General features: G+C 41.9%; 3 long non-coding RNA genes across 5 annotated transcripts; 2 read left to right on the top strand and 1 right to left on the bottom strand.

The window, feature by feature from the left end:
* Positions 1-2,150: 2,150 nt before the first annotated feature.
* On the bottom strand, positions 2,151-12,360 carry LOC139065958 (uncharacterized). The gene is made up of 2 exons (XR_011518928.1): positions 11,964-12,360; positions 2,151-4,277 (listed from the first exon to the last, which is right to left on the bottom strand). It is a non-coding gene; the product is annotated as an uncharacterized lncRNA (long non-coding RNA).
* Positions 12,361-12,554: 194 nt separating this feature from the next.
* On the top strand, positions 12,555-14,323 carry LOC139065926 (uncharacterized). 3 transcript variants are annotated; one of them, XR_011518907.1, is made up of 3 exons: positions 12,555-13,487; positions 13,550-13,629; positions 13,728-14,323. It is a non-coding gene; the product is annotated as an uncharacterized lncRNA (long non-coding RNA). The 3 variants fall into 3 exon arrangements; XR_011518901.1 differs by having other exon boundaries at positions 13,550-13,651; XR_011518895.1 differs by having other exon boundaries at positions 13,550-14,323.
* A 1,068-nt stretch (positions 14,324-15,391) lies between these two features.
* On the top strand, positions 15,392-16,149 carry LOC139065947 (uncharacterized). Its single transcript, XR_011518918.1, has 2 exons — positions 15,392-15,552; positions 15,641-16,149. It is a non-coding gene; the product is annotated as an uncharacterized lncRNA (long non-coding RNA).
* The last annotated feature ends 7,324 nt before the right edge of the window (positions 16,150-23,473 follow it).

The raw sequence follows: 23,473 nt of genomic DNA, 5'->3' as shown, positions 1-23,473 counted from the left end.
CTCTCCCTGAGTGGCAGACTCGCCCTGAGTCCGTGCGCGAGAGCCTGTTAATGGAAGTTCGTCTGCAGAGATAAACAGCCGGCCGATGGGGCAATTCTCAGCCCCCCGGACTTTGATGAGGAAGTGGCGCCATGCGGCTCTCCGAAGGCGAACTCCCACTGAAGGGATCTGCTCTCCCGGGTTTCAGCACCAAAATCGTTGGGTAATTTTTATTTGTCCTGTATTACCTCAAAGAAAACTCAGAGCACACACAGAGGGATTAGATTGATAATTTGGTACATTGTAAACAACCTTAAACAGACAACGAACACATACTTTGCAAAGTGTGAGATACTTTGCAAAGGGTGAGAAGAATCAATCCACACTGTCGGAGCTTGATTTGTTTACTGAAAGTCACGTGGCCAATGAGTAACGATGCTTCGATTCACCCTTCCACCCACGTGACCGCTTCACACGTTGTTTCAAACATTTAAAGCAACGCAAACCGAGAGGCGCAGGTTATGGCAAGCCAAATGAGCATTTATTCTGATATCTGGACATCAGCCAGAATTGTCATGAACATGTAAGCCATTTCTGTCCACTAGTTATCTAGTTAGCCATGTTTGTGTCAACTAGTTAAATAGTGACAGCCTAAATGTCAACTAGTTAACTAGTAAGGCCTAAATTTTCTCTAGTTAACTAGTTAAAATGTTTCATATCTTACTAGTTAACTAGTATTGCTCAGTGTGTTCACTAGTTAACTAGTGCGCATTTATGTCTACCACAAGTTAACTAGTGTGCACATTTTGACCCTCACTAGTTAACTAGTGAGACAAATACCTTCAAGTAGCTGATTGGTATGCATTTCTGCTTTTACTAATTAACTAGTGAGCAGTTTTTGTGTCAACTAGTTAACTACTGAAGCCTAAATGTGTTCACTAGTTAACTAGTGCGCATTTCTGCTGTCACTAGTTAACTAGTGGGCACATTTTCACCCTCGATATTTAACTAGTTGACACAAACATGGCTAACTAGTTAACTAGTGGACAGAAATGGCTTCAATTCAATTCAATTCAAGTTTATTTATATAGCGCCAAATCACGACAAGAGTCGTCTCAAGGCACTTCACATAATAAACATTCCAATTCACAGTTCATTAAGCCAATCAGAAATAATGTTTCCTATATAAGGAACCCAGCAAATTGCATCAAGTCACTGATTATTGTCAGTGACTATACAGCAATCCTCATACTAAGCAAGCATGCAGCGACAGTGGAGAGGAAAACTCCCTTTTAACAGGAAGAAACCTCCAGAGAATCCTGGCTCAGTATAAGCAGCCATCCTCCACGACTCACTGGGGATCGAGAAGACAGAGCAGGCACACACACACACACACACACACACACACACACACACACACACACACACACAAGTAATGTGTCTATAGTTATATTGTGATGTCTTAGTAAATATTGTATTTGGTGAAAGATAAACTTTATTGTATTTATCCTAGTGGATCTATAATTAAACGGATAAACTAGTATTAGCACATCAAAAGTCAATGAAAACAAAAAGTTATTATCAGGAGAGAGAGAATGTATTAGTGGTTAGCAGCAGTGTGCTAGTCGATGGCCCCCTCCATGAGGCCACCACAGCTCAGCAGAACGTTATTGTAACTTCTTCTGGGGAGGAAAACACTTACAGAGAAAATAAAGTTAACAGCTGAAATTGCACAAAATAGTACAGTTAAAGAGCAGACTGTAGAATAAAGCAGTAGAGTGTGAAAAGTGGTCAGTGTGTCCTCCAGCAGTCTAAGCCTATAGCAGCATAACTACAGAGTTAACCCTGGATAATCTATCCTATTTAGATGTAGGCATGTTGGAGGCAGGGCAAGGGAGAGCCGTCTGTACCGACTGAACACTACACCTGCTTACATGTTCATGACAATTCTGGCTGATATCCTGATATCAGAATAAATGCTCATTTGGCTTGCCATACAGAATCAGGATTCAGTATTCAGTGATTAAACACCGAGTCGCAAAAATGGATCCTGTAGCAAAAAGAGGGCGTTCTGAGATGTGGGAATGTTTCAATTTAATCTCTCCAAATGAGGTTTGAAAATGTATTTGGTCTAGTCAGGTAAATTACCTTTATAGTAGTAATACTTGGTGCATATTGTAGGGCTATATCTTTTAGACCGTCTGTCATTTTCCTTTAATAAATTAAAATCTAGTTTGGTATGATTTTTCTTCTTTTATTGGTAATTAATATATTAGTTGATGAGCTTTTCAGTTTGGTTGTACGTGTAATGGAATTTAGTATGTCCTATCCTTATGTGAATTTCCTAATCATCATTTTGTTACTCTATTTCTAAAAAAGATACATAAATTGAGCTAATTATTCCTGCCTAATAATCCAATAGAAATGTGAAAAGTAAAATATTTGAATATGTAGAGAATGTTAATATGTGTAAATTGGATATGTTTCATCACATATTCCATATAAATAAACATTGTTTCATTTCAAGTATTCACACCAAGAAAAGCAATTTTAGTATATTCAATGTAATGTTCAAATTCAAGATGCTTTTATTATATGATCCTGAGGAAGCTTTTTAATGCTTTATTTGTCCATAAAGTTCAATACACCATTCAGTTTCAGTAGAATTGGCTGACAATACAATGAAATACAAACATTTACCAGCAGATGTCCTCACAGAGTTTTGAAGCATCAAACCTTGGACCTTTTTTCAATACAATTGGATTGTAAAGCTTTGTTGGTTCAAAAGGCTTCATATCATCATCACTAGCGGTGGTGAGGACCCAAGATGCAGAACCCAGGATGACAGGAGGCAAGGATGATGATAAAGTAAAAGTTCTTTATTTTTAGGTGAGCCAAAAACCAAGAATATCCAAGCTGGAAGCAAAAATTCCAAATTCCAAAAACTGGAATAAACACAGAGGGACGAAAATGACTACAAACAAAATTAATGGACCGACACAAGACAGAGACAAGACCGGGCTTAAATAGACTGGGAGACAAATTAAGGAAACAGGAAGCAGGTGTGTGGAGTGAAGGCTGGAGGGAAGGCAGGTGAAACTAATCAACTCAATGGGGAAAACAGAAACAGAGGAGGGCAAATACCTAAACACAAAACTAAACAACAATTACCTAAAGACAGAGGGAAGGACTCACACAAACTAGCTGGAGGAGGACATAGCACATACACCCACACACACTGAGCTGGGGACAACGAGGCTGGCGCTGACCTGGGAGGAAAGTGTAGAAAAGATAACATAAGACACTAAACTGACACGCAGAAAAAGGACACATGAGGGCGCCAAAGGGCTACAACATAAGACACATAACTGGGATGCAGACAAGGACGCATAAGGGCGCTAAGAGAGCACAAGGGGGGAACCTGGAGTGGAGCACAAGAGGAGCTGGGGAACAAAGGGACACAAGAGGGAATCTAGAGAGGGATGAAGGACACCAGGAGGCACAAAAAAGGAAGGGGCTGACGCAGACCATGACAGTTCTGACTCCTTAAGAGACCTTCATAGACGCAGACAACTACCTGTTGTGACCTGGAGACAACTCGAAGACCAGTGCTGCAGTTTCTCCTACGGACCTCGGTGCCATGGAGTCCACGGACTTCGACTCATTCCGGATCTACCCTGGGGGTCTCAGAAAGGGTACGTAGGCATGACAGATTGCATCTGATGCCGATTTATAAACCATCACTTATAGTTTAATGCAGACCAAATTCTTTTCACACCCAGAACTCAGTTTCTTCTAGATACAAGGTTCTGATAAACACACACCATTCAATCATCATACATCACATTCCATCCATTTATATTCATCCATCACATTCGTCTTATTTATAACTTATCTTTTTTTAAATTTCTTTAGAAGATAAATTTCTTACTTTTTATAAACCTGACTTTGTCTGAATTAATACGAAATGTGTTATGATCACTGAAAAAGCAACAAATCCTAATTCTTTTGATTAAACATTCAAAGACCAATAAGGTTGATATCCTATATTTATATAGAATATCACATCTTATTGGTCATAAGTAAAGGTAATATATTAAGCTTAAAAGCAACAACATATTACCCCTTCTACATTGCCATTAGTAAAGTGTTGTGGAGATTAAGTAAACAATGCTGATTTAGCCACTGGTTAGCTGACGTGCGCTGGAGCGTGTTGGGAGAGATGGCAGGCTGCAGGAAGAGAGGAGACTTGAGTAGAAGGACTTTGGAACGGACATGTTGGGACTGGATCGGGAGTTCTGTTACGAAAAGACAAATGAACAACTTGAGGTGAGTTTGGGAGTCAGAGACACTAATCGGAGGCTGACGTCCAGCTAATTGCAGGCGGGGATCCTAACATATGCAGCTTTCTTGTGCTGGACATGATGACGGACTGACAAATTATATATGTCTTTTGATTTAATTGTTTTGTTATTCAAACTAACAAGTACAGCAACGGTGTAGCTATTCTTTTTTATTTTTTAGTTGAATTAACAGACTTCGTGCTTCCAGCTACTGTATTTTAAGATGGTGGATGACCATAGAGCACTGACCACAGTTTATGTATATAAAAATGTATAATTTCAAGTTGAGAGGAATATTTAGAATTGATGTTGGTGAGAAATATTAGTGAAAAACAAGTTTGTTAACTGGAAACAGGATTTATAGTAAGAAGGTAAAAATATCACACACTGGGCCTTTAAGGAGAAGTTGAACAGGTGTTCCTAATAATGCTTTAGGTGAGTGTAGGTCAACCTCACTGAAAAAATTTTATTTAATGATTATTTCTGATTATAATCGGTCACTCTGAGTTTTTCATGCAGGCTGAACATGAAAATAGTCTCCTACAGCTATCTCCTGCATTAGCTTCTGATAGAAAATAAACGGTGATACTCTAGGATATGAAAAGCCTGACAGATGTGACTCAAGGTGTAAGGCAAAGCCCAGAAAGACAAGAAAATAACTTTTATAACCTAGTTCACTAACATTAATTTTTATTTTATTTTTTTATCGGGGACCCATGAGCCAACCAGAAGGGGAGGAGACTTAATGTCCCCATTAGTCAGATCCAGGTTTGATTACCAACGTGGACGTTTTAAATAAAAGCTGTTTTCATGTCAGTACTGTTTTATTTTTATTTAATAATATGAATGTAGGATATATCATCTTATACATATGGGTAGAGATGTGTAAACAGATTTAATACGAGACTAAAGCTGTGAATATTCAGTCTGAATTGATCCGACTCTCATCAGAATATTTTAAACTACTTCAGCCAACAATGCTGACCAACAATCTGAAAAATCTGTTTGCTTCTGACAGAATGAAAAAAGAAATAATTCACTCACAACAACAGCTGGAACTAAATTATTATTCAGATGGCCAAAAGAAAAAACAGTGGCCTAAATTGCAGTCTAAATGCACCAGAATGCAGTTTAACACTTGCTTTTTCAAATATTTCTAAGGAAGCATGTACAAATTTTATTTTATTCTTATGCCATACTGCCCAACCCTACTTGTTATGGGATTAAATAAATGTAACTGTGTTAACTTATTATCACATTCAAATCGACCTCTCATCATCATCTATCTAAAATCTCACTCTTCATTGTAGCACCTACCTGCACCTCAGCAGGTAGAAGAAGAAAATATCATTTCTATAGCACCTCTCAAGGTAAAAATCATGAGGCGCTTCACAAAAACAAAAAATATAAAAAATTGTAAAAATATAAAAAAGCATTTCGAAAATGTTTAAAAATATATTTAAAATGAGCAAGAATAAGCAATTGCGATTTAAAAGAAAAAATGTTAAGAAAGAGAGAGAGTGAATAGGAAAGAGGGAAATCAGTGGATCCTGAGGAAGGTGGAATAGGTGGGGAGAGCAGAATAAAGAGAGAGTGGTGAAGAAGGTCATACAAAAGCCAGCTTGAACAAGTGAGTCTTCAGCTGCTTTTTAAAGGAGACCATTGAGTCCACTGATCTCAGACTCAGGGGGAGAGAGTTCCAGAGTCTGGGGGCCACAGCAGCAAATGATCTGTCACCTTTGGTCTTTAGCCTGGTGCGCTGCACAACCAGTAGGCTTTGATCACTGGACCTCAGGGACCTGCTGGGGGTGTAGGGACTAAGAAGATCACCAATGTAAGATGGTGCTTGTCCATGTAAGGCCCTATAGACCAGAACCAGGATCTTGAAATGAACCCTGAAGTTGACTGGCAGCCAGTGAAGCTGGAGGAGAAGCGGGGTGATGTGGGTGTGTTTGGAGGACTTGGTCAGAAGCCGAGCACAGGCATTCTGAACCACCTGTAGACGGTTCAGGGAGGTTCTGCTCAGACACATGAAAAGAGAGTTACAGTAGTCTAAGCGTGAGGAGATGAAGGTGTGGATAACTGTCTTAAGTTCAGAGCGAGACAGAATGGGACTCAGCTTAACAATGTTCCTGAGATGGAAGAAGGAAGAGCGAACAAGAGAACTGACATGAAAATCCAGGGTGAGAGCTGGGTCAAAGGTCACACCAAGATTCCTGACGGAAGGTTTGGTGTGGGAAGCAAGCTGACCAAGAGAGTCTCTGACTTTGGGAACCAGCTTGTCTGGGGCACAAATGAGGATCTCAGTCTTATCTTCATTCAGCTGAAGAAAGCTCCCAGCCATCCAGGTTTTGATAGAGTCTAAGCAGGTGTGTAACAGCTGCAGCTTAGACCTCTCATGGGGCTTAAAGGAGATGTACATTTGGATGTCATCTGCATAAAGATGGTAGGAGATTCCTTTGAAGGAGCTCAGGATGTGCTGAAGAGGAAGCAGATAGAGGAGGAAGAGCAGAGGCCCCAGCACAGAATCTTGTGGGACACCATGGGTAAGAGAGGTGGTGGAGGGCCTAAACTTGGAGACGACCGCAGAAAAGGAGCGCTCAGAGAGATAAGAGGAAAACCACTCCAGAGCAGATCCTGATTGGCCTACCCAGTCTCTCAGCCTCTCCAGTAGCAGGTGATGGTCAACAGTGTCAAAGGCTGCAGTCAGGTCCAGCAGGACCAGAACAGAACAGTCCCCTGCATCACTGTGGGTCAGAAGGCCATTAGAGACCCTAAGAAGAGCGGTTTCAGTAGAATGAGCTCTACGAAAACCTGACTGGAAGCTATCATAGATGTTATGTTCATCAAGAGCAGCTGTGAGTTGTTTAGCCACAACCTTTTCCAAGATCTTGGAGATGAACGGAAGTTTAGAGATGGGCCTGAAGCTGCTGTGGAGAGAGGGGTCGAGACTCGGTTTTTTTAAGAAGCGGGTGGATTACAGCATTCTTAAAGTAAGCAGGGACCTGACCAGAAACGAGAGACGCATTAATTATAGAGAGCACGCTGGGACCGATGGACTGAAAAGCACTTTTAAACAAAGATGAGGGTAAGATGTCGAGGGGGCATGCAGAGGTCTTCATAGAGTTAACTAGTTTGGTTAACTCAGGCAAAGAAACAGGAGCAAAGCTATCTAGGATGATGGGCCTGGTTGGAGTCAGAAGAGGTGGCGATAAGGCTGAAGGAGAGATGCTAGATCTAACCTTATTGACTTTGTCCACAAAGAAAGACAGAAAGTTCTCACAGTCTGTAACAGAGTGGATGGAGGCTGTAGGAGAGGCAGGAGACACGATGCTGCTGATGGTGTTAAACAGCACCTTGGGGTTCCCTTTGCTCTGGGACACCAGGTTGGAGAAATAGGAAACCCTAGCATCTCTGACTGCAAAGTTGAATCCAATCCAATTTTATTTATAAAGCGCATTCAACATGGCATTACAACCAAACAAGGCGCTGTACAGCAAAAATGTTAGTGAATTTAAACCGCGTTATACAATCATGTCGGACGAACACAGATCAAAGATTAAAAAGAAATACAACAAAAATCCCCAAAACTAACAGCTAAAAATCAATAAGACACAGGGAGACTAAAAATTAGAAAAACATTTTAAGAAGAACCTCAATAGTACGGAAGTTGATATTGTGAATTCCATTTTTCAACAATGTTGATCTAAGTGATGTTCATAATTATGTGGTATATGCTAGGTTGAAGTAGTGAGTTTTCAAGCGTGATTTAAAAATGCTAGCTGTTGGTGCTTGCCTCCCTAGCAGTGGTAATGCGTTCCACAGTGTCGGTGTACAGACAGAGAAAGTCCTTTCTCCACGGTTTTTTAAACGAGCATTCGGAACAGCTAGGAGGAGCTTATCTTCGGACCTGAGAGCACGCGGCGGGTTGTAGAAATGGAGAAGTTCACACAGATATGGAGGAGCTTGATGGTTCAAGGATTTGTAAGTCAGAAGCATAATTTTGAAATTTATCCTGAACTGCACGGGCAACCAGTGGAGAGATTTCAGAATTGGAGAAATGTGTTGTCTTCTGTTAGCTCCAGTCAGCAACCTTGCTGCTGAATTCTGTACCAGCTGAAGTCTGGAAAGAGCTGATTTACTGATGCCATATAAGCAGGAGTTAGAGTAATCCAGCCTTGAAGTGATGAAAGTGTGGACCACAGATTTCAGAAGACGGACACTCAGGATGTGCTTTAGTTTCGAGATGCGTCTTAGTTGGTAAAAACATGATTTAACTGTGTTATTGACCTGGGCATCCATCTTCAGAGCTTGATCCATTTTTACTCCAAGGTTGGAGATTACAGAGGATACATTAGGTGAGAGATAGCTGAGGTCAGGTTGATGAGTAGCCGTGGTACTGTAAGGGCTGAAAACGATTAAGTCAGTTTTGGAGTCATTAAGATGGAGGAAGTTATCAGCTAGCCATTGCTTGACCTCAAGGATACAATCAGACAGAACTTTCGTTGATTGAGTTGGCTTAAATGAAAAGTAGATTTGACAGTCGTCAGCATAAAGATGGGACAGCGTGTCTTCTGAAAATGGCTCCTAAGGGCAGTATATAAAGGTTGAACAGTAACGGGCCGAGTATTGAACCTTGTGGGACACCCCAACGTAAAGGCTGTGATTCAGATGAACAGCCATCCAACATGACCCTCGCAGACCTGTTCCAAAAGTATGACCTAAACCAATCTAGGGCTGTGCCTGAAATGCCAGCCCAAGCGTGAAGTCTTGTGATCAAAATGTCATGATCGATCGTGTCGAATGCTGCGGATAGATCCAAAAGTACCAGAACCACATGGAAACCTGAATCTAAAGCCAGAAAAATGTCATTTAAGACCCGAACGTGAGCAGTTTCAGTGCTGTGCTGTTTTCTGAAACCAGACTGATAGATGTCCATTACCTGAATTTCATTTAAATGTTTAATCAACTGTGCATACACTATTTTCTCAAGTACCTTAGATAAAAACGGTAATTTAGAGATTGGTCGCAGATTAGAGTAATCGGTGGGATCAAGGCCGGGTTTTTTCAAGACTGGCTGTAGAACAGGTGTTTAAAGGCTTGAGGAACTTCAGCCAATGTCAAGCTACTATTTATAATGCCTAGCATGCTATTGCTAATTAAAGGAAACACCTCTTTCAGGAGGCGAGGTGGGATAACATCATCTGGGGAGCCAGAGGGTTTCATGGCTGCAACAGTTTTTTCTAGATAGGGCAAAGTGATGGGCTGAAAGCTTTGAAGTTGCCCGTGAGAGGGGATAAATGAATCAGGAACAAGGTTGGATTGGTGAATTTGAGCTCTGATTACAGTAATCTTATTTAAGAAAAACTGCAGAATTTGGCTACACAAGTCAGCGGACACAGAGGAAAATAGTTTTTGAACTGGGGAAAGCACTGCATTTATGGTTTTATATAACACACCTTCATTATTGGAATTAGCCGTGACAATGCTGGCAAAAAATCGATTTCTCGCGCCTCTGACTGCTCTTTAGTACTGAGACCAAGCCTCTCGCATGGCCTCAAAGGATACAGTAAGCCTATCTTTTATCCATTTACGTTCCAGTCTCCTGCAATTTTGTCTCAAGGAACGAGTTTGTTCGTTCAGCCATGGGTCTGGCTTGGATTTCTTTCGACTTGATTTTAATGGAGCGAGTTAAAGGATGTCAGAAGATCCTTTAGGTGCAGCAGATGGACGTGGAGATGGGTTTTCTTCCACAAACGCTCACTTTTTCTGCATTGGCGCTTCAGGCTGCGAAGGCTGTCATTAAACCAGGGAGTAGGGTTCACTGCAGGAACTGATGGGGTTCTGACAGGACAGATGTTGTCCAGAATGGAGAAGCAGTGCTCGTTAAACTGAGAAGTTAAGGAATCTGGGTCGTTATCAGAAGAACAGGGTGGATCAAAAGCAGCAGAAAAATTGCTAGCTGTGCTCTCATTAAGAAAACGAGAACTAACCATACGGCGAGCAGGAGGTGGGGACGCAGAAACTGACAAGTTAAAGAAAATGTAATGGTGATCTGAAATATAAACGTCCTCAGGACAAACACTGTCTGCATTTAGACTCAGGGTAAAAACAAGGTCTAGAGTGTGCCCCCTGGTGTGTGTGAGGCCAGAAATATGCTGGGTAAAGCCGAAGGTGTCCATAAGGCTGGAGAAATTAATGGCAAAGAGATCGGAGGGATCATCAACGTGGATGTTAAAGTCACCAACAATCACCAGTCTGGACAGCTTCACAGTGGAGGATAGAAAGTCACTAAACTGCTGAAGGAAATAACTGTTTGGACCAGGTGGATGATAAACCACAACACAGTAGAACGGGTTCTTACGTCCGACTTAAATCAGCTGCAGTTCAAAGGAAGCAAAGTGACCAGAGGTTGTAGAGCTACATGGAAGATGGTCTCTGTAAACAACAGCTAGGCCTCCACCACGACCAGAACCCCGAGGCTGGCTAAGAAAAGAAAAACCACTCGGGCAAAGTTCAATCAGACCAGAATAATCAGATGTTTGCTGCCAAACTTCAGTCAGAAACAGAAAATCCAGGTTTTTAGACAGAATTAGATCATTGAGAAGGAAAGTCTTATTGTTAACAGAGCGGGAATTTAATAGAGCCATACTGAGTGAGGTGGAGGAATCAGAAACTACAGAAACAGCTGGAGTTAGTGGACGTAAATTAGCAGGGTTAGATCCACAGTGTTTATAACAACCACTTATGGAGGGAACAGGAGGAAAAACCACTGAGGAATGAGGATAAACCGACCTTGAAAAACTTGGACGGATGAACCGCGTCGCAAAGCGGCCTGGCGGAAATGCGGAAGTGGCGCTCAGGTCACCAAACAAAGGACAAGAAGCTAGAAGATCGCGCCGATGTTTACCAGATAAACCACGCTTTAAAAGAAGTCTTATTCTCACCTGGATTCCTGCTCGTTTACCTCTTTTCCGCCGATGTTTTCCCGGGACCGGACAAACATCACTAGAGGTGCGCAGCTCTGGATCGTCGATTGCTTCCGGGCCGGTGCGCCGCTCAGGTAAACAAACAGGATGGTAAATCCTCGGTGCATCTTGGGCGATCGTGAACGAACGGATGGACAAAAGAGTCTGGCGATCATAGGAGATGGTAGCAGGGACACTACTGAAGAAGATCGCAGACAGGAGCAAGGTGGAAAAGAGGTTAGTGGAGAAAAGTTTGAAAAAGTGGCCGGTGGCCGCGGCTAAGCCAAGCACAGGCACCATCTTGCCGACCGGTAATGTGAGACGAGGTCTGGCTCTCTGTCTTTCCTTCTTCATCATTTTCCTGCTGAACTTCCTCTGATCAATTATATGAAAAAAGTGACATGAATAAGGTTTAAAAATAAAATGTGATAAGAATGTCACAATTAAGCAACAATCATACTTACAAACTCCATTTTTAAGTGGAGATTCTACTTTTTTTTTATTTCGTGTCAAATGGTTTTTGTCTGTTAATGTCAAATTTGCCATTTTTTGTTGACTACTGATGTTGCTTAATGTTTAACGCTGCTTAGCAAGATGTTTACATTAGTCAGCCAGTCTAACGTTTGACCAAAAATACAATTATCCTCTTGGAATAAAATTAGTACCAACTCACATTGCCTTTGTTTCGTTTTTTGCCCATGAGAAGAACTCGCTGAGCTGCTGCCGTCTCATCTCTGACACCTGTGTCTGTGCCCCACCTCCGACTCCTGCTTCACTTAGCCAGCCTGTCTGACTCCCTGTGGGGAGGGGCTGTGTCGGTGAGAAGCATCGACACATACATATATGGACAATGGGTTTCCATAGCCCCGATAACACATTTTGGAAGAAAAATTGGAGGTGGCTATCACCTCCATTTTGACCGTGTCACAGGTTCCGTCAAGCCCAGACAATTCCACAAAAGGGAAGCGAGGTGGAGCTGAGGGTGGGGCTGTAAGGCTGGGATCAAAGGACGCCACCCGGTCGAACTAGCTACAAGCTAACCTGAAGATAATCGAAAGCTAACGCGGAGGTGGGACATAAGCTAATGGAGGTAGCTACCTAGCTACAACCGGAGCTAACTCTGTGGAACACCAGCGACCTGAAGCTCACACGGAGTTTGTGTGGAGGTTTGCAGCACTTTTTCATGAAAACTATCTTTCTGTGAATAAAAATGTATTAAATCGGTAAGTTTATAAGTTATTTCCTTAATTAAAATATATTTTCCTTTGAGCAAGTTTTCAATATTTTTAACGTACCGTATTTTCCGGACTATAAGTCACTCCGGAGTATAAGTCGCACCAGCCATAAAAAGTATAATGAAGAAAAGAAAAACATATATTAGTCGCACTGGAATATAAGTCGCATTTTGGGGGGACATTTTATTATTTTTCTTACAAAATCTGAGACCAAGCGTTTCATTTTGCATGACAAGTACCGGTAACAATAACAGAATAAACAACGCAGCGCAGCAGCGCGCCACGGTCTCCAGTAGAGGATGGCGGTGTTTGAAACCCTGCCAGCAGGACAGGGGAGCTCAGTCGCGGGTCAGAACCGGCCCGCAGCAGTGCACCACAGGCTGCAGTAGGTGATGGCGGGGCAGAGGAGCTGAAACCTGGGCCAGATCCAGTGTGCAACAGGCTCCAGCAGGTGATGGCTGTGTTTTTATTCCCAGCGGGGCAGGGGATCTCATTCCTGGTCCAGAGCCAGCCTGCAGCAGCGCGGTATAGCCTACATAATTTGGTATATAAGTCGTTACGGAGTATAAGTCGCAGGACCAGCCAGACTATAAAAAAAAAGTGCAACTTATAGTCCAGAAAATACGGTAGTTATTAGTATTTGAGATAAATTAGCAGGCTAAATACATTTCTACGGAGCCCCTCTGATGACATGGTCCAAAAAATAAATAAATTGTGGCCACGAAATAGCTATAACGTGGGCACGAAATACGTATTCGTGCCCACGAAATACTTATTTGTGGCCACGGAATAGCAGGATGAGGTAATCTGCTGACCCCGCCAGTCACCAGTAGGGGAGCTGTGGGTATAAAAAGCAGACTCGGGCAGTGTTTCCTTCCTTGTTTACGGAAGTAGCTGCACTACCCAAACAGAAGCTGTATTTTGGAACAGTGGCAGCGTAAACTGGATGCGTGTGGATCGCGGTGAGTATTTTGATCAGCTGTTAAAAAGCAGATTGGTGATAACTGATATAGGCTATATACAGACAGAGGCGACATTTGGAAGCCTGATGAAAGCTGTAACGTTACCGCGTGCTGTTGGAAAAGAAGCGTGCTTGCCTTCTAGGTGATCTATTGCTGTCGGCGTGGTATGTATGTGCGGCACGCCCAGTATGAATAATCTTTTCTTGGGTTAATAAGGTTTATTACCATTTTTCTTTTTAGGGCCCGAGGTGTTGTGGTGCTATGACAAAGTGTTTTTGAGTCACTGCTGTGACTCCCCCCTCAACCGAGGAGCGGTTCGATAGAGCGGACCAACCTACTGGGATCTGTTTGGGCCGCCGCTCACTCAGACCATAACGAGGATTTTAACCAGTGCTGGTGCTCCGCCGCCAGACGTTCTCCCACCCAGCGTGTTGGTTGGAGTGGAAAGGGAGATCCTTTCTCCCCTCTGACGCAAGAGGATTCTGGAGCACTATTGTACATTTTAACAGAGTTTATTTTATTGTGGTTTTTAACTTTGATTTGTTTTGTCCAGGCTGGAGCCAAGGGTGGTGGCAGTGGTTCTTCTGTGTGCGAGTTGGTGTGGGCCCTCCTTCACATCTGTGTGACTGTTCACTGGTGCTTCGGGTGATTTTTAGTATTTAGTTTGTGCTGTTGCTAGAACCTCCAGTGGGTCCACCTTACCTTGGTAAGCTCCAGCCTGGTAATACTAATTATTTTCTTTCCCTTGTTTTAATTCTTCCTTTCTATTTTTAAATTAGTAGTTTAAATTGCTGTCCTTTTAACAAAACATGAAATAAAATTGTGGACCGTGCGTACACCTTGTTTCTGCTGCCTTTGTGAGAGCATTGAACCTATGTGTGCCTAAAAGGTACCAATTTTATTTTCCTTGGGTGAAATTCCCAAGGTGGCGTTGTTTCAATCTTTTTACTTAACATTCTGTTTAGTACCAGTAAACCCCCTACCACCTTTGCCTCGCCACATTAAGATATTAGCTTCTATTTTGGGATGACGTATTAAAGTCGGGTCCGCTCCAGCCAGTGACTCCGAACCTGACCACAACTCCTGTTACTGCAGCATTTGTTATTCCAGTCCGCATGGCAGCGGATCGCAGATTCAGCCACACCATAAAACAGCAATAGGTCGGTCTGAGGCAAAAGTGAACCTCATGGCTATAGCTTTTCCCTACAGACATTACACACAAGTAGGTTACCAGTTCAGGTTTACGCAGCGCAGAAGGAAGGAGAGCGCTCTGGCCGCACAGGTTAAACGTTTCTACTTTAAGAAAACCGTTAAATTGCATTTTTATGTGCTACCTGGGGACTCTAAATATTTATTTAAAATGAAATCAAAGGAAATTGTAATGGTATTGAATGTTTATGAATTACTATTTAAAAAATGAAAGTGATGGGGAAAAAGGTCGATCTATGACAGCTGCAGACGCGTTCCAGCGGAACCACGGCTCACAGGTGCACAAGTGAGCACATCTGGGCTGGGCAGCTATTTCGTGGCCACAAATAAGTATTTTGTGGCCACGAAATAGCTATAACGTGCCCTCAAAATAGTATTTCGTGGCCACAATTTATTTATTTTTTGGACCATGTCATCAGAGGGGCTCCGTACATTTCATATATTTCTAAAACGTAATACTTGTTTGTATCTTGTACAGCCAACTAGCCTTTATTCTGGACTCAGCACAATTCACCAAAAGTAAAGAGACATTATACAGATGAAGTAAGCACAAGATAACTTACTGGAAGAAACTGAATTATCATCAGAACCAGAACAAGAGAGCCCGATAACAGCCATGTGAAAATAATAATTAAAAAGTATGTATGTATAATAGAAATAGAAATAAAAATATATTAGAATTAGTGTAACTCACTGTGATCCAAACAATAAATCAGCCATAGCTGATTAGCAATCATGAAATGAGGTCTGGGAGTTTTTAAGTTTCATTCTTTTATTACATTTTTTTCTGAGATCTGTTAAAAGGTCACCATGGCAGCTTGCGTGTCTTCAACGTCGGCTACACAAAGCAGCAAGTGTAAGTACCATGAACCTGTCTTGACCACTTCATGTATGGTTTTGCAGTTTAAGCAGCTAGGCCAAACCTGTTATTTTTTTCTCCATAGCCATTTGGATCATTGGAGACAGCTACGTGAGGCGTGGTGCCCAGAGAGCTGCAGTATGGACAACCTTGGCCTCCCTGACGTCCGTGTCTCCTGGTTCGATTGGGGCAGACCGAGGTGGAAATACCTTCTCCCCTTCTTTTTCCACTCCCTGCAGGGAAGAGCAGCTCCTGATGTCCTTCCCATTCACTGTGGCGGCAATGACATGGGAGTGGTCAGCAGTGTGAAGCTGGTCAACATTATGAAGGAGGACCTGCACCGGCTTCACCTTCTACACCCTCATATGATGATCATCATGTCATCCATCACCCAAAGGTGTAGCTGGAGGGCAGGTGTAAAACTTGCTAAAATTGAGAAGGCCAGGAGGTTTGTTAACAGTGTTATGGCTACACTTATTTCTAGCTTAAATGGTGCCGTTGTTGTGCATCCTCACATCACATCTTCCTGTACCGACACTTTGTGTCCTGTTATTTTATAAAATGTGATGTAAAAAAATAAATGTTTTTGCTCAATTACTGGAATTTCTTTGGTTAAGACAAAAAGGAGGGAAGCATCATTCATGCCAAGTTGTTTCTACAACAGGCCTCTTTTAAGTCCAACAGTTTCTTAGCAGCCAATAGAAATGTGTTCTTTACTAACTTTACTTGGTTTAAAAATCTTCCTAAAATAAACCTTAGAGGCTGCCGTATTGCACAACCCAATCATACTTGTTATGTAAATATTAGCTTTGTAGATATTTGAAGAGTTTTTTTAAAGATAGATATTTGTGTGCTAAAAAACCATAAACTTAAATAATTTGTCATTCTTTATTGAAAAACAACCAAATACAGGTATACAGAAAGTGTGGGAAAATGATAATGTGAAAGTATTGCTCTTTAAATGTAATACTATTTATCTTTAAAAAGAAAAACTCTAAAAATGTCCTGTACAGCAACATGACAGAAGAATGGTGGTCTGTCTGTCAGAAAGTGCTGAACAGATTTGCTCTATCAAGAGGAGCCTTTCGTGTAGGAGTTTATGTTATTGTAATATTGGTTTGGGTTATGTATCGCCACATCAGCATGTAAATGCTGAACCAGTCTGGAATAAAGAGGATTGATAGAGGACAAACAAGTAAATAAGAGAGAAAAATAAAAACAACTAGGAAACCAACATAAAAAACAGCAACCAGCTGCTGCACCTGTGAAGAAACATTTCTAAGAATCATCAACAAAACGTGGGATGAACAACTATAAACATGTAAACAATGAACAACAAACATCAACAAGCATGTGTTCGTGCGTGTGCTGGGATGTGAAGTGTGAGACCTCCAAGGATCAGGTGCACTCTGGAACCGCCCCAAGCACCAGGAAACCAGCTGCCACCACAGAGCACAGAACCAACTCAGACCACCTCCCAGATAGCCGAGCACCATGCTACAGATAACTCAGCAAGGCCACATCCAGAACCGGGCTGACACAGGTCATGGGCCACAGGACACAGCAATCATACAGCAATTCCACCTGAAATAGAATCATTAAAATTAGAATCAAATACAACTGTTGTTCAGTATGACATAACGGTCATGATTATGAGATAGACTAAACAGACTTTTAGCCAGACTGAAAAAATGTTGCCAGAAAAAATATTTGTGCTGCTATCATTGAAAAGATATAAATAAAAGTTTCCAAAGGTTATCCTAGGTCAAACCCCCTTTCAAACACCAGTGTTTACCTGCAGTCACACACTTGGCATGAATGAGTGAGGCATCTGCATGGTAATTCAAATGGAATTTTAAAGAAGGCAACTGGACTTCTTTGGTTTCATGAATATAGGAGGGTCGATCTTATTGTAGCTGTCTATTGCTGCTTGATAAGCAGAAACTGTCACCTGCAAAACACCTCCTCCCTACCTCCTCATGGTTCGTTTGCATCGTTTTCCTCTGTTGTGTGGGAGTTGTGTTGATTAGATGCAGAAAGGTGTGTTGAGGGTCTGCCCTCGTCAGAAATAATCACTGTACAGTGATTTTCTCCAAAAAGACTGCGCTAAATATGATCTTAAAAGCAAATAATAACATCAGTGCAAGAGACACTTCATTTCCCATGATGCTTTTCACACGGAAGCACTGTGATGATGTCACCGCCAAGACGGAGCAGGGGTTCTGTACATGCACAGAACGAACCACAACAACCAGCTCAAAAACTATAAGTTTCAGAGAAAAACGAAACTTAACTGTTCTTATGCCCAGTTCACTGGCTGTAAAGGACGCTCATTGCTGCTGCTCTGATCAATGTGAGCAGATCAAACACCGAACGCTGAAAAGCTGGGTTTGGAAAACCAGCAAGCAAATCTACTCTTTTCTGCTCAACTCCAGCTGATCTGATCCCGTGGTGAAACACCAGTGGGAAAAACAACAGAGAAGCGTAAATCACATCTGACCAGGGAACACAGCTGTTATCTCCTGCAAGTTTTTATTTCATTTAAACTTTTACCTTTTCTCGTCTCTTCTAGACCAAGATAAGCAGTCGACCGCGTGACATTGCTTCAAATTATCAGACGGTTTTTCTCTATCTTCCGTATCAAACACGCTACATATTTACCGTGAAGTAAGATCTTTTGTTTATTGTTATTTAATCTGGAATTGTCAGTAAACTGTGGCCAGGCTGCCGACTCTGTTTAGATTAAATAGTTTACGAGTGACCGTTGTTGTTTAAGAGTCTAAACTTTTGAAGTGTTGAAGTTAAGTTTTACTGTGATTTTTAAGCCACTAAGGGCTAATCCCCTTTTCTACTGTGAGAGAGAAGAAAAATCACAGCTCATTCCTCCAGTGTTATCAGACACACACACTCACACGCACGCGCACACCTGGTTTGATAACAAAGAACTCCATTCATACGCCTTTCTCACACACACACACACACACACACACACATGGTCTGATTTGACACACACACACACACACACATTTTCAATAATATCAAATTGTTTTGCATTATTAATCTCCTTGTTTAATTAAATGTTATAAAATTCAGATTTGTCTCCATAGATTTCTTTGTGTTGATGCAAAATCTCTGCTCCTGACGGATTCCACGACTTCAAGAAAGACTGATAAGAGTTTTGGATTCATTTCCCCGGTTAAAGGGGATGGTGCCCCGGGATACCTAAAGAGTATCTTAATTAATTAATACATCGGTAAATAGTCCCATATTTACAGAATTTATTGAAGAATCCAAAAGTAATTAATTAATTACTAATTACTCGCTCCTAATAACCCCAACAGGTGTGATGTCGTGTTACTTTCTTGTAAATATGTATATAGTGTTTCTTCTTCGTTCATGCATGCGTTACAGTTATTACATTTTTTTTTCATATTATTGCTATATTATTACTATTTGCAGAAGAAACCTAAGTGAAGTTGGCCCCCCCACCTTCTTCAAATCTAACAAAATTGGTGTCAAACATTTGTGCTGGTTTGTGCTGCAATATAATAATAATATATCAATAATATGAAAAAAAATTAATAACTATAACTGTGATGCTGGAACGTAGAAGAAAAACTATATACATATTTACAAGAAAGTTTTCTTCTAGTTACACAGCAATGTAACATCTGTATATTATACAGCTAATGCTTAAATTTTTTCTATCTTAACCAAAGTATGAAGTAATGTGTTTGTACCCTGGAGTCCGTGGTGAAGTGATGACTCTCAAAGTGTTCCCTGCACAAGCGGGAGTGTGAATCGGGAGTCCAGCACTCTCTTAAAGGTCAAGCCTCTCTGGATCACCTAGAGGAAAACTTCATACAAAGAACTACTTAAGCATATGGGTTTAAAATACTTAATAGCTCATCATGGCCTGTAGTAAAAGGTCTAAAATTAGGATAAAGAGTAATACAAAATGCATACTTTATAAAAAAAACAATATAAAACGAACCACTTGAGTCTATCGCCTTATTGGATAGGATATGAACCTTTTAATAATCAATTTTATTAACTAATTTCCATTTTATTAAACTGCACAAGTTCCCATGAGAACAGGGCACCCGGTTGCGACTCTTTGTGGACAAATTAGTTATTTAGTCGCTCCCCACCACCACTATTTTACAAATATGCAAAAAAAAATTTTTTTTAAATGATCGAGTTTATCTGATGGCATACAGACTTCTGGAGACTAACATCAAGCACCATCAACCAACTCTCCAAGCTGCAGTATGTCTGCGGTCAGGTCTCTCTCCGAGTCCGCTCCACAAGAGGTCAGCCCACACAGCAGCCAGGCGCCGAAGCGGTCAGAGATGCGCCGGGCTGACCGCTGGGGAGAACCGGGTGGAAGAATGGAACACAGAAGTGTCCCTCTGAGAGCTCCAGCTCCGTCATATTTCAACCCATTTTTATGTTAAATGCACTGGGTTCTACCATGGTTTTATCCATCGACACATTGTTACGCCTCCAGTTTAGGATCCGGGAACAGGTAATTAAATGAAGGTAAAAGGAGTGGGAGGAGTCGTAGGGCTGTTAAATAACAATATCTTTTAATAACATAAAAGGAGGGACTATAACCGCCTCACAGGATAATACCAGTTACACCAAGGGAAAAAGGGCATGGGGAACCAGCCCCAGGAATAAAATACAACAAAATATACCAAGCTTTCTGGTTTAGCTGGAACCTCTAAAACTTTACAACTTAAAGGCTGGTGTTCTACACCTCTGGATCTAGATAAACAAATCAAATAAACGAAACTATAACCACCGTCTGTCTAGCGTAGGACCTCTAAAACACGCACACTATTCGATTACAATCGGACACGGAACTCAACGGGAGTGAGGAGCAGGGAGACAACCCATGGGTAAGAGTTGCTCCCCGAACAGCTGATCCCGCGTCATCTTTATCCTCTCCGGCACAGCTGACATAATCAGTCCTCATCTCATGCAGCTGGACTCTCCGCGCTTCGACCAGGGTTCCTGGATGACGACACTGCCACAAGTCCATTTTGAGGGAATCCCCGACGTCGCCATGGAGACGAGACGCTCTTCCTGGTTCTCACGCGCCGACAGGTTTCTTCCGCTATGCCGCTCCACAAGGAATATACCATAAAAAAAATGAAATACAATAATAACCACAAGCACTTACAGGCCCCACTGAATAGGGGACGTAACACTTCCCCCTGTCAAACAAAGTTGTTCCTAGAACAACTTACTCACACCATCCACACTTATCTGTTGAACGTTCAACTCCTAGATAAGCAGTCAGCAATAACGTTCCCAGCGCCCACCTTATGGTTGATTTCTAGGTTAAACTCCTGCAACAACAAAGCCCATCTCATCAGCCTGTGATTTTGGTTAAACATGCGATCTAAAAACGTCAAGGGGTTATGATCAGTATAAACTCTTAACAGTTTTGCACTGGAACCAACATAGACATGAAAATGACGCAATGCCATGATCAAAGCAAGGGTTTCTTTTTCAATGGTGGAATAACGGCTTTGGCATGAACTGAACTTCTTTGAGAAATAGGCGACTGGATGATCTATTAAGTCATCATCAGCCTGGAGAAGAACAGCTCCGGCTCCAACCTGGCTGGCATCAACTTCTAGAGAGAAAGGTTTAGACAAGTCTGGAGCTTTTAGATTGGGTGCACTGGTTAATAATGACTTACAGGACGCGAATGCATGTTGGGCCTCTTTGCTCCACACAAAAGGGACCTTGGTACTCAATAAATCTGTCAACGGGGCTACCACAGATGCAAAGTTCTGACAAAAACAGCGGTAATAACCAACCATTCCTAAAAAACGTCTCAACTCTCTTCTGTTTCTAGGGTCAGGGAAATCCATGATAGCCTGGGTTTTGTCCTTCAGCATACAAACCCTACCGTGCCCGACTTCTTTACCTAAATATGAGATTGTCGCCTTTACAAACTCATATTTAGAAAGGTTAATGGTTAAACGTGCAGCTTTCAAGCGGTTGAACAACTCTGTAAGGGTTGTGACATGTTCAGTCCATGATGCCGCATGGACAACAATGTCATCCAAATAAGCACTACAGTTCACAAGGTTAGAAGTTATCATGTTAATTAACCTTTGGAAGGTCGCAGGCGCATTCTTCATCCCAAATGGCATGACATTGTATTGGAGGAACTCATCAGGGGTAACAAACGCAGAGACATCCGAAGCCCTTTTACTTAACGGGACTTGCCAGTAGCCTTTTAACAGGTCAATCTTGGTCACAAAACTAGACATACCCACTCTGTCGATACAGTCATCAATACGCGGGAGCGGATAAGAATCAGCAACTGTTACAGCATTTATTTTCCTGTAATCTGTAATAAGTCTAGGTGAGCCGTCAGGCTTTTTCTCAATCAAACAAGGCGAACTCCATGGACTATAACTGGGGACAGCTAATTCATTTTGCAACAGGTAATCAGTTTCTTGTTTCATTAAGGCACGTTTCTCAGGACTGGCCCTGTACGGATGCTGTTTAATAGGGGTGTTCGTTAATAGTGTAATTTCGTGTTGGCATACATTAGTTACTGTTGGAGTGTCCGAAAATAAATCCAAATTAGCATTTATTAACGCTAGTATATCACCCCGCTGTTCCGGTGGTAAATGCGATAACTTATCATCTAGAGCAAGCAACGCCTGTGAGTTCTTCAATCGGGGACTCACGACCCCAATGGAACTTTGTCTTAACTCTTCCTGAGGTTCGATGGCCGGGGGGGAAACAGCTGCGCACACTGGTAACTCTCCGGACACCTCCTGAGTTGGAGAAAGATAAGGTTTCAAGAGGTTGCCATGACAAACCCTAACAGAGTGCTTTCTACCAGGAGTATTTATCTTGTAAGTGTTCTCGCTTACTTTACCACTAACCACAAATGGACCGTCAAAACGTACCGACAATGAGTCTCCAGTGACAGGCTTTAACATTAATACCTGGTCACCTGATTGAAACTCCCGCAAACTTGCCTTTTTATCAAAGTGAGCTTTCATGTTTACCTGTGCCTCCTGCAAGTGTTTACGAGCCACTTCATTGGCCAAATGCAGTCGTGATCTGAAGGACTTAACATATTTGTTGACATTCACCTTCTTTGCACTCTCGGTTTGCAAAAACTTTTCCTTCAACGCTTGCAACGGACCTCTAGGTGAGTGACCAAAAACCAGCTGAGACGGACTGAATCCCAATGATTCTTGTGAGGCTTCTCTTGAAGCAAACAGTAGGAAAGGTAAACCTTCATCCCACTGTTCTTTTGAACTGTAACAGTACTTTCGCAACATGCTCTTTAAGGTTTGGTGCCACCTTTCTAACGCTCCCTGCGACTCTGGATGGTAGGCTGAAGACATTACATGCTGGATCCCTAATGTTTGGGTCACCTTTTTAAATAGCTCAGATTTAAAGTTAGAGCCTTGGTCTGTCTGTAACACTCTCGGAAGGCCAAAGAGTGAAAAGAAATTAGTTAGAGCTCTGATAACTGATTTAGTTGTAATGGAGGCCAGCGGTATTGCTTCAGGGAATCGGGTAGCGGTACACATTATAGTTAACAAGTACTTTTTTCCAGACTTGGTACGAGGCAATGGACCAACACAGTCAACTATTATGTGGTCAAACGGGTTCCCTATTACGGGAATTGGAGTTAAAGGGATTGGCTTTAAAGGTTGGTTTGGCTTTCCCACCATTTGACATGTATGACATGTCATACAAAATCGAGCAACATCCTTCTTCATACCAGGCCAAAAGAAGTGATCAAGGAGAGCCTGATAAGTTTTACGTATCCCCAAATGACCCGACCAACGGCTTTCATGCGCTAGAGCAAGAACTTGATGTCTGTAACATTCCGGAATTACAATCTGGTTAACACTAACACTTGGGG

The sequence above is a fragment of the Nothobranchius furzeri genome, chromosome 2 (assembly GCF_043380555.1).
Source record: "Nothobranchius furzeri strain GRZ-AD chromosome 2, NfurGRZ-RIMD1, whole genome shotgun sequence".
Lineage (NCBI taxonomy): Eukaryota > Metazoa > Chordata > Actinopteri > Cyprinodontiformes > Nothobranchiidae > Nothobranchius > Nothobranchius furzeri.
The sequence above is the reverse complement of the archived record's forward strand: the minus strand, read 5'-3'. Positions and strand labels throughout refer to the sequence as shown.